The 18,944-nt window shown below is 39.8% G+C and overlaps 1 non-coding gene across 1 annotated transcript; it reads right to left on the bottom strand.

Annotated features, from left to right (window-relative positions):
- Positions 1-15,604: 15,604 nt before the first annotated feature.
- LOC122450718 lies at positions 15,605-15,711 on the bottom strand. Its single transcript, XR_006272209.1, has one exon. It is a non-coding gene; the product is annotated as a U6 spliceosomal RNA (small nuclear RNA).
- Between the last annotated feature and the right edge of the window lie 3,233 nt (positions 15,712-18,944).

The following is an 18,944-nucleotide window of genomic DNA, read 5'->3' as shown; positions in this document are numbered from 1 at the left end:
CTAGTGACTCTTTTCCTTTCCTCAGCCCCAATCTTCTTGAGTTGCCTACAACTGCTGTTTTCAGCTGTTACACTTCCAAAGTCTTGCAGTCGGTGGTCAGACTTTATCCTCACTAATTTCTTGAAATTGTACTTGATGCTAGTGAAAGCCCAGTGGTTTTCACTAGATGCTAGTGAAGCTCTAATGTTTTTATTTGATGTTCTACCATCAACACAACAGCTTGGAAGTGGCATTGAACAATAAGAGCAATAACAATAATAATAACAACAGCGATAGTGATACCACTGCAAAGAATCAGAGTAAGAATAGCATCGGAGAAAAGACTCAGAACCGTGGAAATGTAGGAGGAAGACAGGGGTATAATGGGATCAAGGAAATCAAAGGCAAAGAAAGGTTAAAGAAGGGATTGTTCACAAGTGGGAAATGAAGTTTAGATTTCTGTATCTAGAAGGGAACCATCTATGAGTTAATTTGATTCCAATCTAGGATGTATAGAGTTCAGAGTGGTGAAATGCCTCTTCCAAGATCTCAGTCTGTTGATGGCATAACTGAGGCTACAGCTCAGCTAGAGCCTCATACCTAGTCCAGTCCTCTTTCCAGGGTACTAAGCAGGTTTGGGTCAGTCACTCACATTGATTTCCTCAGTCATTCCATAGACATGTTAAATATTAATAGTTTCAGAACAATTGTATTAACTTCCTCTGAATTCTGCATCTCCTAGCTTCTTCCCTTTATTGGTTAGAGGTATCATTATTCTTTCCAGAACAATATGTCTGAAAATATTTTATTGCCTTTCATTTATCCCTCATATAACCTATCACCTGGCAGTCTATTTTTTTTTATTTTTCCTATTTTTATTTTTTATTTTTCAAATTTTTTCTATATATTTCTTCTCTATGCCCTGTTTTCACTTTTAAAGCTACATTCCTGACTGCTTTGATCTTTTGGAAAAGTTTCCTAGAGCAACTCTGGGTAGCTACCTTCCTTCATTTCAATATTCTCTCTCATTCCTTCTGTCTGCACCAGGATCTACTCCGGCTGGCCTGCTCTGACATTCGCTTCAATAGCTTCTATGCCCTGGCTCTGGTGATTTGTACCTTGTTGCTGGATGCTGTCCTTATTCTCCTCTCCTATGTTTTCATCTTGTATACAGTGCTTGCAATTGCATCTCAAAAAGAGAGGCTCAAGGCTTTGGAGACCTGTGTCTCCCACCTCTGTGCAGTCCTGGTTTTCTACATTCCCATCATTGGTCTCACTATGGTACACCACTTTGGAAAGCATCTCTCACCTCTGGTTCATGTCCTTATGGGCAACATCTATATTCTCTTTCCTCCCATGATGAATCCAATAATCTATAGTGTAAAGACCAAACAGATTCGAAGCAGGATGAAGAAGTGGTTTTCTCTGAAAATGTAGTGCAACCCCCTTTTTTTTTTAATCAGTAAGAATACTGTAATGTCAACACAATATGCTAGTTCCTATTTGTACAACCATTTACACGTTGAGTACTATTTTCTATAACTTTTTGTTCTTTTATGAGGGCTTGAATATGAAGAACTTACATGTCTTGGTAATCATAAAGGTGAGAATTGAGTTTTTCTAATCCACATTCCAGGATAGGCTTCTGAAATTTGCTGTAGAATAATCATAGCTCTTATGAACATGACAATGAATGTCTCTACATTTTATGGACATATTCTTTAAGCATGATTATCATATAAAAATTGTGTTACCCTGAATTCATCAATATTTTAATCATCTAGACCTATTTATAGCTAAAATTTTGAAAATACATCTATGGTTTAAACTTTTATGTGATGTTCATGTCAAAACATATGGTACAGTGAAATTGGGTTTCCCTCATTTCTAGTGGTGATGTAAGTATCATCTGAAACTGATGCAGAACCTTCCCTTTCATCTAGTTATTTTTCCCCATTAGTGACCTTATGGAAGTCTACTGAAGGAAATTTGACATAAGAAAATCAATATTTTCTCTATTGCAAAGATTGTCTTCTTAACCTCTATGCTCTTAAAATGAGATTATTGCATGAATACTCTACATTCTACATTTTTTGCTAAATAGTTTTTTGAAAGTTAGTTCAGTTCAGTTCAGTCACTTAGTTGTGTGGGGTCACTCTTTGTGACCCCATGGACTGCAGCATGCCGGGCTTCCCTGCCCATCACCAACTCATGGAGTTTACTCAAACTCATGTCCATTGAGTCAGTGATGTCATCCAACCATCTCATCCACTGTCATCCCCTTCTCCTCCTGCCTTTAATCTTTCCCAGCATCAGGGTCTTTTCAAATGAGTCAGCTCTTCGCATCAGGTGGCCAAAGAATTGGAGTTTCAGCTTCAACATCAGTCTTTCTGATGAATATTCAGGACTGATTTCCTTTAAGATTGACTGGTTGGATCTCCTTGAAGTCCAAGGGACTCTCAAGAGTTTTCTCCAACACCACAGTTCAAAAACATTAATTCTTCATCACTCAGTTTTCTTTATGAAAGTTAGGAAGTAGTTTTATTTTTGAAATTAAAAAAACTTTTTTCTTTAAATTTTTTATTGGAAGATAACTGCTTTTCAATGTTGTGTTGGTTTGTGCTATTCAACAACATGAATCAGTTATAAGTATACATATATCCCTGTATATATAGAGAGGCTATATATAGCCTCTATCCCACCCCTCGAAGTCATTGTAGATCACTGAGCTAAGTTCCCTGTGCTGAATAGATGCTTCCGGCTGGCTATCATTAGGATTTCTTTATGGCATTGTGTTTTTAAGATATTTAAAATGTACAACATGGTGATTTGATGAATTCATTATTTTTAATGATTATCTTATATTTTTAACTATGAATACTTGAAGGATGGAGTCAAGTCAGCTTCTTTAGAAATCATATATCCTCAATACTACCGTTAGCCATGAGTCAAAGGATACATTCAATACAAGTTTTACTTAAAAAAACAAATGAACAAATGAATTCTGAATAAATCTACTGACACAGTTACATATTTCTTTCCATGCCTTTTTGCATTTTTAGGAAGAAAATGAGCTTCATCTTTGTGGTGAATGAATCAAGTCCATCCTTGTTTATGGGACACAAAAACACTGAATCAGCATGGGCTAATCCAGAATAGTCTGCATTTTGATACATTATTGTTCAATTCATATGAGCAATGGAATACATGATTGCAATTTTTATTTACATAGGCAAATAATTGGCTAACTGCTTTTCACTGAATGTATTATTTTTTCCCTTCTAGATAAAGACTATGCTAAATAATGCTCTCATCATCTGCCAAGCAAACCCTAAATATCATCCCATTGCAGAGAGAATTTTAGTCAGTAAAATCACAGCACAGAGTCCATAAGGATTTCCAGTCCCATTATAAAGTAATATTGAACATATTGTTTGAATTATTTATTTTTTTCAAATTGAATCTTTAACATTATGAAGAAATATTCTACATGTCTCTTTCATCCTTCTGCAACCTCTAGCTGTTTCTTCTAGAAGGCAATCTCAAGAACATTGACATTTCTGATTCATTTCTATGTTTCCAGTACTTTAGAATCCAGTTACCAAGGCCTCTGAAAATACCCACTTCACCAATGGTGCTATGTTGATATTACACACAGAGATAGACTGCTACCAGGATTTAAATTATCAAATTCAAAGTGGTGGTGGTTTAGTCTCTAAGTCGTGTCCAACTATTGTGACCCCTTGAACTGTAGCCTGCCAGGCTCCTCTGTCTGTGGGATTCTCCAGGCAAGAATACTAGAGTGTGTTGCCATTTCTTTCTCCATAGGTCATCAATATAATTTCTACAGGATTAATCTTGCCTTGTTTTGAAAACAGCAACTGTTTCTTCAACTGACCGTAAAATATCTATTAGTTTTCTATTATCACTGTAACAGATTACTGCAAATCTGCTGGGCTGAAGCATAGATTTATTACCTTACTGATTTGTAGGTTAGAAGTCTAAAATGGGTTACCAGGTCTCTATGCTGTTAGAGACTCTAAGTAGGAATCTGTTTCTTTGCCTGTTTCAGCTTTCAGAGACTGTCTGCATTCCTTAGATTGTATTCCTAATATGATTTGCTTCTGCTGACCCAGTACTTTCTCTGATTCTGACCCTCAGAAGTTTCCCCATTAATCCCACCTGGATAATGCATAAACTTCCCTGTATGTCAAAATGCTTAACTTAACATTTGAAAATTCCCTTTCAATATGTAAACTGACATATTCACAGGTTCTAGAGATTAGGACATAAACATCTTTAGTGGGTCATTATTCAGCCTATTAGAATCTCCATTTTGAAATGTCTAAATTGAAATTATTTTGATTTGGAATCCATGGGGTTTCCTTGTTTTAAGTTTAACAAAGTATTTGATAAAAGAATTTTTGTTGTGATGGTAAAATATCCATAAGACAAAACTCACAATTTTAGCTATTTTTCAGTTCAGTGTCATTAGAATAATCACATTTTTTATGTAACCACAACTCAGCTCTAGAACTTTTTCATCATCCTACACTGAAACTGTGTTCAGTTCAGTCACTTAGTCGTGTCCGACACTTTGCGACCCCTGCAGCACTCCAGGATTCACTGTCTATTACTAACTCCCGGAGCTTGCTCAAAGTCATGTCCGTAGAGTCGGTGATGCCATCCAACCATCATCCTCTGTTGTCTCTTCTCCTCCCACCTTCAATCTTTCCCAGCATTACAGTCTTTGCCAATGAGTCAGTTCTTCACATCAGTGGGCCAAAATATTGGAGTTTCTGCTAAAGCATCAGTCCTTCCAATGAATATTCAGGACTGATTTCCCTTAGGATTGACTGGTTGGATCTCCTGGCAGTCCAAGGGACACTCAAGAGTCTTCTCCAACACCACAGTTCAAAAGCATCAATACTTTGTTGCTCAGCTTTCTTTACAGTCCAAATATCACATCCATACATGACTACTGGAAAAACCATAGCTTTGACTAGACAGATCTTTGTTGGCAGGGTAATGTCTCTGCTTTATAATATGTTGCCTAGGTTTGTCATAGCTTTTCTTCCAAGGGGCAAGCAAGTGTCTTTAAATTTCATGGCTGCAGTCATCATCTACAGTGATTTTGGAGCCCAAGAAAATGAAGTCTGTCACTATTTCTATTGTATCCCCATCTATTTCCCATGAAGTGATGAGACAGGATGTCATGTTCTTAGGTTTCTGAATGCTGAGTTTTGAGCCAACTTTTCACTCTCCTCATTCACTTTCATCAAGATGTTCTTTAGTTCTTCACTTTCTGCCATAAGGGTGGTGTCATCTGCATATCTGAGATTATTGATATTTCTCCTGGCAGACTTGATTCCAGCCTGGCATTAATTTATATGATATACTCTTCATATTTAACTCTTGAGAGTCCCTTTGACTGCAAGGAGGTCCAACCAGTCCATCCTAAAAGAAATCAGTCCTGAATATTCATTGGAAGAACTGATGCTGAAGTTGAAACTCCAATACTTTGGCCACCTGATGTGAAGAACTGATTCGTTTGAAAAGACCCTGATGCTGGGAAAGACTGAAGGCAGGAGGAGAAGGGGATGACAGAGGATGAGATGGTTAAATGGCATCATCAACTCAACAGACATAAGTTTGAGTAAACCCCGGGAGTTGGTAATGGACAGGGAAGCCTGGCGTGCTACAGTCCATGGGGTCACAAAGTCAGACACGACTGAATAACTGAACTGAACTGAACTCTACATATAAGTTAAATAAGCAGGGTGACAATATACAGCCTTGGTGTACTCCTTTCCTGATTTGGAATCAGGCTGTTGTTCCATGTCTATTTCTAAATGTTGTTTCTTGACCTGCACACAGATTTCTTAGAGCCAAGTAAAGTGGTCTGGTATCCCCATCTCTTGAAGAATTTTCCACAGTTTGTTGTGATCTACACAGTCAAATGCTTTGGCACAGTCAATAAAGTAGAAATAGATGTTTTTCTGGAACTCTCTTACTGTTTTGATGATCCAATAAATGCTGGCAATGTGATCTCTGGTTCCTCTGCTTTCTCTAAATCCAGCTTGAACATCTGGAAGTTCATGGTTCACATACTGTTGAAGCCTGGCTTGGAGAATTTTGAGCATTACTTTGCTAGTGTGTGAGATGAGTGCAATTGTGTGGTAGTTTGAGCATTCTTTGTCATTGCCTTTCTTTGGGATTGGAATGAAAACTGACCTTTTCCATTTCTGTGGCCATTGCTGAGTTTTCCAAATTTGCTGGCATAATGAGTGCAACATTTTCACAACATCATCTTTTAGGATAGCTCAACTGGAATTCCATCACCTCCACTAGCTTTGTTCATAACGATGCCTCCTAAGGCCCACTTAACTTCACATTCCAGGATGTCTGGCTCTGGGCGAGTGATCACACCATCGTTATTATATGGGTGGTGAAGATCTGTTTTGTATAGTTCTTCTGTGTTTCCTTGCCACCTCTTGTTAATGTCTTCTGCATCTGTTAGGTCCATACCATTTCTGTCCTTTATTGTGCCCATCTTTGCATGAGATGTTCCCTTGGTATCTCTAATTTTCTTGAATATATCGCTAGTCTTTCCTATTCTGTTGTTTCCCTCTATATCTTTGCATTGATTACCAAGGAAAGCTTTCTTATCTCTCCTTGCTATTCTTTGAAACTCTGTTTTCAGATGGGTATATCTTTCCTTTGCTCCTTTGCTTTTAGCTACTCTTCTTTTCTTAGCTATTTGTAAGGCCTCCTCAGTCAACCATTTTGCCTTTTTGCTTTTCTTTTTCTTGGGGATTATCTTGATCACTACCTCCTGTACAATGTCTTGAACCTCCATCCATAGTTCTTCAGGCATTTTGTCTATCATATCTTCCCTTGAATATATTTGTCACTTCTACTGTATAATCATAAGGGATTTGATTAGGTAGGTAAAAAAGTGGTTTTACCTACTTTCTTCAATTTAAGTCTGAATTTTGTAATAAGGAGTTATGATCTGAGCTACAATCAGCTCCAGTCTTGTTTTTGCTGACTGTATAGATCTTCTCCATCTTGACTGCAAAGAATACAGAAAATTCAGTTGAAGATGTACTGATCATGGCTCCACCCATCAGATCAAGAGCCAGTTTCCCCCATAGACAGTCTCTCCCATGAGGAAGTTTCCATAAGCCTCTTATCCTTATCCCTCAGAGGGCAGACCAAATGAAAACCACAGTCATGGAAAACTAATCAAATTGATCACATGGACCACAGCCTTGTCTAAATCAATGAGGCTATGAACCATGCCATGTAGGACCATCCAAGATGGACGGGTCATAGTGGAGAGTTCTGACAAAATGTGGTCCGCTGGAGAAGGGAATAGCAAACCACTTCAGTATCTTGCATTGGGAGCCCTATGAACAGTATGAAAAGGCAAAAAGATATGACACTGAAAGATGAACTCCCAAGGTCGGTAGGTGCCTAATATGCTACTGGAAAAGACTGGAGAAATAACTCCAGTAAGAATGAAGAGACAGAGCCAAAGCAAAAACAGCACCCAAGTTGTGGATGTGACTGGTCATGGAATTAAAGTCCGATGCTGTAAGAACAATATTGCATAGGAATTTGTAATGTTAGGTCCATGAGTCAAGGTAAATTGGAAGTGGTTAAACAGGAGATGGCAAGAGTGAACATCCATATTTTAGGAATCAGTGAATTAAAATGGGCTGGAATGGGCAAATTTAATTCAGATGACCACTATATCTACTACTGTGGACAGGAATCCCTTAGAAGAAATGGAGTAGCCTTCACAGTCAACAAAAGAGTCTGAAATGCAGTTCTTGGATGCAACCTCAAAAACGACAGAATGATCTCTGTTCGTTTCCAAGGCAAACCATTCAATATCATAGTAATCCAAGTCTATGCCCCAACCAGTAATTCTGAATAAACTGAAGTTGAACAGTTCTATGAAGACCTACGATACCTTCTAGAGCTAACACCCAAAAAAGATGTCCTTTTCATTATAGGGGACTGGAATGCAAAAGTAGGAAGTCAAGAGATACCTGGAGTAACAGGCAAATTTGGCCTTGGAGTAGAAAATAAAGGAGGGCAAAGACTAACAGAGCTTTGCCAAGAGAACATCCTGGCCATTGCAATCACCCTCTTCCAACAACACAAGTGATGACTTCACACATGGATATCATTAACTACATTGCTTGCAGACAAAACTGATTTAAGAACAATGAAAACTATCACAGATGAATAGGAGCACAACATAGTTTAAAGGGGGAGTACAATTTGTTGCCCAAAATTAATATTCAGAGCTTTTTGTGGTCTTGTGTGTCAGACATGCTCAGAGTGCGAGAACATGTACGTGTCCCAACTGGGGTCAAACAAGGTAATATTCTTCCTTTAAGTTTCCCCTCAAATACTATAAATAAATGTCCTCTTCATGATGTATTTTGTGCCATGATTTAAACATTCTTATACTTTTGGTGATAATTTGCTGTTTAAAATCCCTCCAAACATAGTGCTGTCTAGTGTTCCTAGGAGCAAGAAGACTGGGATGTACATTACAGACACAATGTATGTGGTACACAAGCTTCTTTCAGGTGTAATTCATAGAGCTATTGTGAGTTCAGTGTCAGTGATTCCATGATATGGTATATCCAGAAAAAAAGAAAATTCCTGAATCCTTATGTGAGGACCCTCTAGAAGGTGCTAGAATAACATCTATAGTATGTGATGAAGCTTGAAGAAATGGAATAGCAACTAAACTTGTGGATTCATGAGATGACAACTGACAAGAACTACATAGTGGACATCATTGTTGTGTGGTTGAAAGCCAAAGAAATTAATGCAAATCTCAGCTTCTAGTGATTTGTATGAAAAAGAGCCAAAACTTCTTCAGAAAATGGATAATTCCAGGGCCAGGTTAGTGAAAGTACATTGAATACACTGTTGTACCAAAAAGCAAAGAAATTATCAAAGAATACCAAGCAGATGTCAAAAATATGACAAAACCAGATTATAGTGCTCCCACAGGCCTTATCTGGAACAAACTGAATGTTAAAGGGATGATAGTGGCTACTTATTACCTATTCAAAAAAATATGGAGCAATAATAATGTAACATATCTCTATAGTTTCAAAGTTTCTCCCACAAAATACTTATTAAATACCAAAGGAAAATATATAACTTAACTGGGACAAATTCTGGCAGGCCCCATCTTATTTAAATTATCAGTGACAGTGATCAGTAATAAGGCAAATGCATACCAGGAATAACCTGAACAGATACATGAGAGGGAAAGAGCCTTACTTCCATGGCATTCCCAGATAATCTGGGACTCATCAAACAAACCCCACTTAGGGACATTCTACAAAATAATTGTACTGTGATGGTCAAGTTTGTGTCATACAAAAAAAGAGAAAAGTGAAAGTGAATGTCATGTCCAATTCTTTGGGACTTCATGGACTATACAGAGTCTTTCCTCTAATCTAATTATTTCCCCACCAGTGACTTAATGAACAACTATTAAAGGATTTTGGGATAAAAAATTTATAGCCGCTATGTTGCAAAGATTGTCTTCTTAATTTCCTTCTATGCTATTAAAATACAATGTTATTGCATAAACACTCATTATATAACACTCATAAACATTTTCACTAAATACTTTATTATTAGGATTTCTCTATGGCATTTTTGATGCTTTTGAACTGTGGTATTGGAGAAGACTCTTGAGAGTCCCTTGGACTGCAAGGAAATCCAACCAGTCCATCCTAAAGGAGATCAGTCCTGGGTGTTCATTGGAAGGACTGATGTTGAAGCTGAAACTCCAACACTTGGGCCACCTGATACAAAGAGCTGACTCATTTGAAAAGGCCTGATGCTGTGAAAGATTGAGGGTGGGAGGAGAAGGGGATGACACAGGATGAGATGTTTGGATGGCATCACTGACTCAATGGACATGAGTTTGGGTAAACTCCGGGCATTGGTGATGGACAGGGAGGCCTGGTGTGCTATGGTTCACGGGGTTGCAAAGAGTCGGACACGACTGAGTGACTGAACTGAATTGAACTGATGACATTTTTATTCCTCATAAAATCTTCAGGAAAAGAGTTTAGGCCCTGTCGCAAAAGCACAATAGAGAAATGATGGTGGCCTCAAAGTAATGGTTTGAGAATGGGGATATGATAACAGATATGATTATTATTTAGGATATGTAAGTAAAACTTAATAACTGTATATTGGTGAACAGGGAGTAGTTTCATAAAAGTGCACCAAATGATAAATCTATTTTTATCAGTTTGAGAAACCATGAAACTATTTCCCAAAGCTGCTGCAATATTTACGTTTCCAACAATATTTGATGGTTGACATTTCTCCAGAATCACATCACCACTCATTCTCTGTCTGTTAAGTTTAGCTATTCTAGTAGATGTAAGTTATTTTGTAGTTTGGATTTGCATCTCCTTAGTGACTAATATCTGGTTTGGAGCTGGTTTGTCAGTTGTTCCCTGGCAAGGAAACTAATTTGCAACCCCGCACAGTGGTGAAAACCACCTTCAGTCTGCCTGACCAAGAAACCTCACCAGAGCTCATAGGAAGCTGCATAGGCTATCCAAAAGCCCTGTTACAGTGGCACTTGTTCAGAGAGCACAGCCCCATCTGCAGAGCAAAACTGGTAGCCTTTGTCTGATCAGGGAATTCAGGGCACAGTCTTTTTTTTTTTCTTCATTTATTTTTATTAGTTGGAGGCTAATTACTTTACAATATTGTAGTGGTTTTTGTCATACATTGACATGAATCAGCCATGGGTTTACATGTATTCCCCATCCCGATACCCCCTCCCACCTCCTGCTGCATCCCATCCCTCTGGGTCTTCCCAGTGCACCTGGCCCGAGCACTTGTCTCATGCATCCCACCTGGGCTGGTGATCTGTTTCACTATAGATAATATACATGTTTCAATGCTGTTCTCTTGAAACATCCCACCCTCACCTTCTCCCACAGAGTCCAAAAGTCTGTTCTGTACTTCTGTGTCTCTTTTTCTGTTTTGCATATAGGGTTATCATTACCATCTTTCTAAATTCCATATATATGTGTTAGTATACTATAATGGTCTTTATCTTTCTGGCTTACTTCACTCTGTATAATGGGCTCCAGTTTCATCCATCTCATTAGAACTGATTCAAATGAATTCTTTTTAATGGCTGAGTAATATCCCATGGTGTATATGTACCACAGCTTCCTTATCCATTCGTCTGCTGATGGGCATCTAGGTTGCTTCCATGTCCTGGCTATTATAAACAGTGCTGTGATGAACATTGGGGTGCACGTGTCTCTTTCAGATCTGGTTTCCTCGGTGTGTATGCCCAGAAGTGGGATTGCTGGGTCATATGGCAGTTCTATTTCCAGTTTTTTAAGAAATCTCCACACTGTTCTCCATAGTGGCTGTACTAGTTTGCATTCCCACCAACAGTGTAAGAGGGTTCCCTTTTCTCCACACCCTCTCCAGCATTTATTGCTTGTAGACTTTTGGATAGCAGCCATCCTGACTGGCGTGTAATGGTACCTCATTGTGGTTTTGATTTGCATTTCTCTGATAATGAGTGATGTTGAGCATCTTTTCATGTGTTTGTTAGCCATCTGTATGTCTTCTTTGGAGAAATGTCTGTTGAGTTCTTTGGCCCATTTTTTGATTGGGTCATTTATTTTTCTGGAATTGAGCTGCAGGAGTTGCTTGTATATTTTTGAGATTAATCCTTTGTCTGTTGCTTCATTTGCTATTATTTTCTCCCAATCTGAGGGCTGTCTTTTCACCTTGCTTATAGTTTCCTTTGTTGTGTAAAAGCTTTTAAGTTTCATTAGGTCCCATTTGTTTGATTCTGCCCCAAACCATGAGCTACACAGACCCTCTGCCCCAATCCTGCTGCCCAACCAAGGCAGAGAAGCTAAGTCATAATTCTACCTATTGATAAATATAGTTCACAGTCCTGATTGTCTAGTAAGCCACATCTCCCTCCTTTAGCTCCTGACCATGGCTTATCCATCATCCTTTCATTTGTAAGTTTTGCCCTTCAACCCAGTTTGCAATTAACTTTTGTTCAGAAAGCCCTTTCTATGCAGACACATGAAAGTTATCATGTGGCGTTTCAACACATAATATCTAAGGACCAGGATTCAAATGAACATTCTAAAATGTCCAAACAAGTAACCTGGATCACTTTATTTTCTCTCTGTAATGCTTTCCACATTTGTGTGCTGGAGATAATAAATAACTAAATGAAATGATATAGCCCTGAATTTTTTAGCACAGAAATATCACTCAGTAAGCACCAGCTTTTATAGATTGGGAGCTTGTTAGAATTCCCATTGGAAGAGGATGAAATTGAAGTGTAGGTTGAAACAGACCTTGAATTTTGGTATTCAAACTTTTTAGTTATTTCTAAAGTGTGTTTCTTCTTCCAAAATTATTAAGAATTTTACTAAAATTTCAGGTGAATAGATATATACTGTGCAATGTGTTTTGGAAGAAAGTGTGGCTTTCCAGTAAGAAACAATATATTAAATAAATTTATTCAATAGCCTTTTGTCTCATTTAAGATAAAGTCTAAACTCATTTGTGAAGGTTTTGAGAGTCAGTTGCTAGGCAGTTTGATAAGAAGCGCAGGGTCCCTGAGGAGGAGAAAGGGGTCTGGGGCTCTTGAAGAGGAGATAGCGGTCTGGACTTCTCAAGGAGGAGGAAAGGACAAAGGTGTTTTTTTTTTTTTTTTTTCTTTTCCCTTCTACATTCCTCAGTCTTAGTCAAATAAAACATTTTTTTCTTTAAGCCTGGAGCTGATGATTGCACAACAAAGCAACTCACTTTGAACTCTGTACTAAGGATTATATAGAAACAATGTATCCTGCTTGAGGACAGTTTCTCCTTCCTGAAAACCTTCTGAATAATCCTGTTATCTTAAAATGTATATTATGGAAGTGGGTCTGGTAAGATCTTTCTAGTGTTACTTCTAACCCTGTCACCTTAAAATGTAACTTGTGGGAGCCTGTCTAGTAAAATCTTTACAACCTTGAGACATTCTTTTGATTTATTGTAATAATCAATTTAAAAAGTATATAACTCCTTTGCTAGGACTAGCAAGGGGGCACTCTCCATCTCCCTTCTGATGTCTATGTCAGAAGCTTTCTCTGTCCCTTTTCATACTTTAATAAAACTCTGCTACACAAAACCTCTTGAGTGATCAATCCTGGTTTCTGGTCCTAAAGTTAAATCTTCTTTGGAGATCACGATTCCAACATCGTTCACTGTAAGCTATCTTCCTGGGGGCTCGTCTGGGATCTTCAGGACAAGGTAAGAACACTCAGAGCTCTAGCCTCTCTGCTTTCTCAGTATGCATGCTTTCTGCTTTACTTTACTAACTTTCCAGTGTGCCTGTGTGAATGAATGACATGCCCTGCGTGAAGCAAGTAATGAGCCCTATTCTGTGGTTTCATGGTGCCTCATAATGATTGAAGGCAACCCCAGAAAGGGGAGCCTTGTTGGAGGTTTATACCAACTTGCCAATGCCAAGAGACACCCAACATCCCTGTAAGGGGAGTGGCCAGAAATGGACAAAGCATGTGGACCAAACTTTCCTTTCTCAGTCATCTTTTCCTGGTCTCTTTAACCATTTTGTAATTGAGTGGGGAATTGGAACTACTAACCTAATCTGTAGGATCATAGACTTTCAGGAGACTTGTGATCCATGCTGTTACTATGTACTTTTACTTAGACCCCATGTATGGAAGTGCCTAGCCTTGCTAGGAGCCAAAAGTTAGTGAGCATGTTTGGGAGTGAGGCAGAACTCTAGCTCTAGGAACGTCTCTCAGGCTAAACATCTTTTGGTTGCCTACCTCAGGGGCCAGCAACCTGAAAGTGAGTCTTTGTCATAGCTGTGCCTCCAATCTACATGGATAAAAGCACTGCTGATGACCATGAGGTTTTTGAGGACACAGATAGGGAATTGGAGGATTTGGCCAGATTGAAAGTGCAATGGGCTTCTTCTGCTGGTAGCGCTAGCTCTTAGTGGACCAGAGGAGGCTCTCTGGTGGCTTTTGTCTAAACTCCTTAGGTATTCCTTTTGTGGAATCTGTAGAAATAAACTAGAAGGCCTGGCCCTAATAGCTCAGGGGAAAAAAAGCACTTTTTCCTCACTGGCCGACCCTCTACCACCTCTTTTGCTATCATATACACTAGCGTCGTGGCACTCAGGAGGGACATCTTGGTTGCTGTTCGTCTCTTTATGACTCATTGCTTCTACTCCAGTCAGGACTACACTCAGGCATGCGCATAGACACACATAAGATGGATGCTCCCCCTAGTAGTCCTAGCTTGGGAAACATTCCAGGAAACTACTGCTACACCCTGGGTGGCATCAGAGGAAAAGGACAAATGAAATCAAAGGCCTTGGTGGTAAGGAAATAATCAATTTGGGATGACATCAGGTCTACCCCTGGTGCATCTCCACCCCTCCTCAGTGGTAGAACTGGGAGGGATGAGCAAGGCACCTGTGTCAGTAAGGGACAGACTAAGTCTGACCTGGGAAGGAAAGTTGTGGTGGAAAATCTGTCTACACCCCCAACTAGAGCAGGGAGGGACACCTCTGGTGGAAAGAAGCCATGGCTGTGGATGGCACTTTTTTCTCTTACAGATGGACATGGTGGCAGTTCCAAAACCACTCCTTTACAATGTATTTTTTTAAAAATCTGGGACAAGTTTGATCCCCAGAATTTAAGAAAGACACTCCTGATCTTCTTCTGTGATATTAAATGGCTGCAGTGTCCTTTGGAAGATGGGGAATGGCTGCAGTGTCCTTTGGAAGATGGGGAATGCTGGCTGGTTGAAGGATCTCTCAATTATAGTACTGTTTTACAAGTAGATCAGTTCTGTAGAAAACAAGAGAAATGGATAGAAGTGTCACATGTGTTGTTCTTTATCTGTCTGTGAGACATACCAGACTTATGTCCTTAGGGTGCAGATTTGGGTGATTTCCCAGTGAAAAATGCATTTACCATGGAAGCAAAAGCTATAAATGCAGGTACATAGTTTATTTTTAGAGACATAGCACAACAGCAAGTGGGAGAGCACACAGAAAAATGGTTTGTTTAATTAAGATAGAAGCAAGGCAGAGATGCACACCCAGAAAGAAAAGGTTTGTGTATCCTCCCTAATGATGATGAACTCAGTAAAGAGGTGGTTAAATCAACTACATAGGGCAGTTCTTCCAAGTCTTTTTCTTCTCTTTGGCCAAATATCTAGTTTCATTTTTCACACCTGACCTACCCTGGGACCTTCCTCTGGTTACTCACACAACCCTCAGTTAATATGGATCCCACTGAAAAGGTTTATGGGAGGGTGCGGCAAGAGTTATTATGGCCTAGCATCTCGACTTTTCCATCCCATGAAGGTTTTTCACATGCACAGTGTCTCCTTTTCTCCAAGGATGGGGAATGTGTGATCTCTTAATCTTTTAACAGGTTTTAGTCCCAGCCTGCCCTGCCATAACAATACCCAATGTCCAGTTACTTGCCCTATTTTTTTTTTTTTTTTTTTTTCTTCCAACTGTTATTCTTTTGTAAACTTCAAAAATATGGAACACTTCACGAATTTGCGTGTCATCCTTGCGCAGGTGCCATGCTAATCTTCTCTGTATCGTTCCAATTTTAGTATATGTGCTGCCGAAGCGAGCACTACTTGCCCTATTTTTTGTCATGGTCCATGCACGGGTTGAAAAAGAATTTCCAGACACGAGACAGAATGAGAGGAAGATAAAATTTATTAGGCTGAGAGATGCTGTTAGAACAGCAGGCTGGCTCAAGGGAGAGCAGACGTTGAACAGGGCTCCTTGGTCCATTTTTATATCCAGTGTACAAGAAGCAGGATAAGGTTCTTACAGTTCATTTGCTGATTAAATGAGGCACGTATATTGGGTCGGGGGAAGAGTAGGGCAAATGCCTTCTCCTTATACGGAGGGGAGACAGGTTATACTGCTCAGGAGGACCTGAAATTTGTTAATGGTTACAACATGGGGGAGGGAAGGATGATAAGAGTCTGTTTTTTCTGTTTCTGCATTTCAAGACCCTCTTTGGTGTTTTTTTGTTTGTTTGTTCGTTTGTTTTTTTCCTGTTCTTTTGTCCGTGGGACACCACATTCTTGTCACCAGTTTTTATATTGAAGTGTTGCTGTTCAGTCACTAAGTTGTGTCCAGCTCTTTGCAACCCCATGGACTGCAGCACACTAGGCTTTCCTGCCTTTCTCTGTCTCCTGGAGTCTGCTCAAACTCATATTTATTGAGTCGGTGATGCCATCCAACCATCTCATCCTCTGTTTCCCCCTTCTTCTCCTGCCCTCAATCTTTCCCAGCATCAGGGTCTTTTCCAGCGAGTCACCTCTTTGAATCAGGTGGCCAAAGTACTGGAGCTTCAGCTTCAGCCTCAGTCCTTCCAATAAATATTGTTGATTTCCATTCAGATTGACTGGTTTGATCTCCTTGCTGCCCAAGGAGGTGTCACTGTCAAAATATAAACAGAAGTCCAGTCATAAATGTGTAGTCCTGGAGTCCATTTGTCTCTTGCTTCAGGAAATGTAAACGTGGAGCTGGTGATGAGTGAATGGCCTGGAGCTCATCTACTCACCCCAAGAGCTGTGAATAGGTGGTCAGTTGTAAATACCTAGCCTGGGGCCCATCTGTCTCTTGCATCAGTGTGACACTTGTGAGTTAAGTGTTTTTGTGTGTGTGTGTGTGAGTTAAGTTTTATTTGAAGCAAAATGAGGGTTGCAGCCCAGGAGATAGAGTTCAGATAGCTCTGAGAAACTGCTTGAGGAGACAAGGGGAGGAACTAGGGTATATAGGAGTTTTGCAACAAAAGGCAGGTGGTTGGGAAGTCAAAAGATTATTGTTAATTAAAGAAAATCAGATACCCCAAGATAAGGAAGTTAGCATTTTTCTATGTATGGAAAGATGCGAGAGTTTGAGCTCACTGAAATCATTCCGTTTAGATGTGCCTCAGCTATCAGGGGCTAATATCCTATGTTTTCACATCCTGAATTTTCTCAGGGCTCACTTTAGTATGGAGGAAATGGCAGCCCACTCCAGTATTCTCGCCTGGATAATCCCACAGACAGAAGAGTTGGTGGGCTACAGTCCACAGGGTCACAAAGAGTCAGACTTGATTGAGCCACCGAGTGTATCAACTTAGGGTGTGGTTGCTGTCTGATCCCTGCTAGATGGCAGGTATTGTTTTCAGCCCTGAATTTCCTCAGGGCTCACTAACTTGTTGGAGAACTGTTAATTGTTGATGACTGTGATGTCCTTTATTTACTGATAAGGCAGGAAATATTCCATTTCTCTTAGAGGTAGTTGACAAGTGCCAATTTGTAGTTGGTAGGAGGTGTTAGTTAAAAGATACTCTTACTACCAGAGATTGGGATTTCAGGACTCAGAAACCTTTATGAACAAACTTTGTAACTTTTTTACTAATTTACTGGTCAAGCTCAAACTTACTTCTTACTTATGAAGCACTCAAACCTAAGCTTCTCTGTCCTTTCAATTCCTCTCAAATTTGTTGTTTGTTAGCCTAAAATGTGTAAAAGCTTTGATGACTCCTTATGAGTCTACTGTGTGCATGAATTCAGTGTTTATTTTCCAGTTAATCTATGTCTATTTTATTGTACTCCAGCCACAAGAACTCTGCTGGTAAAGGGAATGATTTCTGCCTGCCTGACAGAATTATATTTATCTAGTATTTTGCTAGAAATGGCCCTAAGGGCACAGACTAGATCAATGCCCACCATACCCCCACCACTTATTATCCATAAAGTTAGGAAATAATTTAATTAGCTATTTCTAAAAAGAAAAGATCATGATAACTGCAGAGTTCCCAGTTCACAGTTTGATTGATTTTGTAACAACGTTATTATTACTAATACCACATTCCTGAGAACTTAAAAAGTTCCCTCCCAGGTTAACAACCCTTTTCCTATGTAAACAGCAAAGGCTATTGTTCTGCCCTTAGTCCAAGCCCCCGGTTGGGAAAGAAGACTCCTCGAAACAATGCAACTTGCAATAGGGGAATTTATTACTGACTCGAGCCAGGGCCTCCCGCCCTCACCAGGTGTGTGAGGACGAAAGGCCCCGAGCCCCAGTTCTCTCGGGTATTTATTAGGTCAAAATAAGGAGCAGGTAGTTGGTGCAATCGGATTGGTTACACAGTGGGTAGTTGGCGCAAGCTGATAGGTTACACAGTTGCAAGGTAATTTTTGTTGGCCCAACGTGGGGCTTTCAGCTTTCCCCTGATAGGTTCCCTTTTCTCTGGCTAGGCATATGTTGATTGGCTGGCTCTAGGAGGCCTGATTATTATGTTACCCTGGGAAACCAGGCCTACTCCTAATCTAGGCTGCCTGCCATGGCGTTAGCCGTGACAGCCTCACATTTCCCCCCTGTCTGTTGTTCAGGTAGAGGAATCTTCCTCTTTACTCTGTGAAATTGACTGATATTGTTGTCTCAATACCATAATTTGGATGGTATTTAGGCGCTCCCTAATAAATGAGACTGGACGGTTTAAAATGCATGGACCAAAGGTCAGTAACAATATTAATACTATGAGTGGACCCAGGAGGGTGGAAATCAAAGTGGTCAACCAGGGGGAGCGCTGAAACCAAGATTTAAACCAGCCTTGTTGGGCTTCTCGTTCTCTCTTCCACTGGGCTAGTCCCTCTCTTACTTTTTAGAGAGATTTTTGTACCACCCCTGAATGGTCGATATAGAAACAGCATTCTTTTCTCAGTGCTGCACATAATCTTCCTTGTTGCAGAAACAGCAAATCTAAACCTCTCCTATTCTGTAACATTACTTCAGCCAAGGAGCTCAAGGATTTTTGGAGGTGCGAAATGGACTGTTCCCTTGGTTTCGCAACCCCAAGCGG

The sequence above is a fragment of the Cervus canadensis genome, chromosome 11, assembly GCF_019320065.1.
Source record: "Cervus canadensis isolate Bull #8, Minnesota chromosome 11, ASM1932006v1, whole genome shotgun sequence".
NCBI lineage: Eukaryota > Metazoa > Chordata > Mammalia > Artiodactyla > Cervidae > Cervus > Cervus canadensis.
The sequence above is the reverse complement of the archived record's forward strand: the minus strand, read 5'-3'. Positions and strand labels throughout refer to the sequence as shown.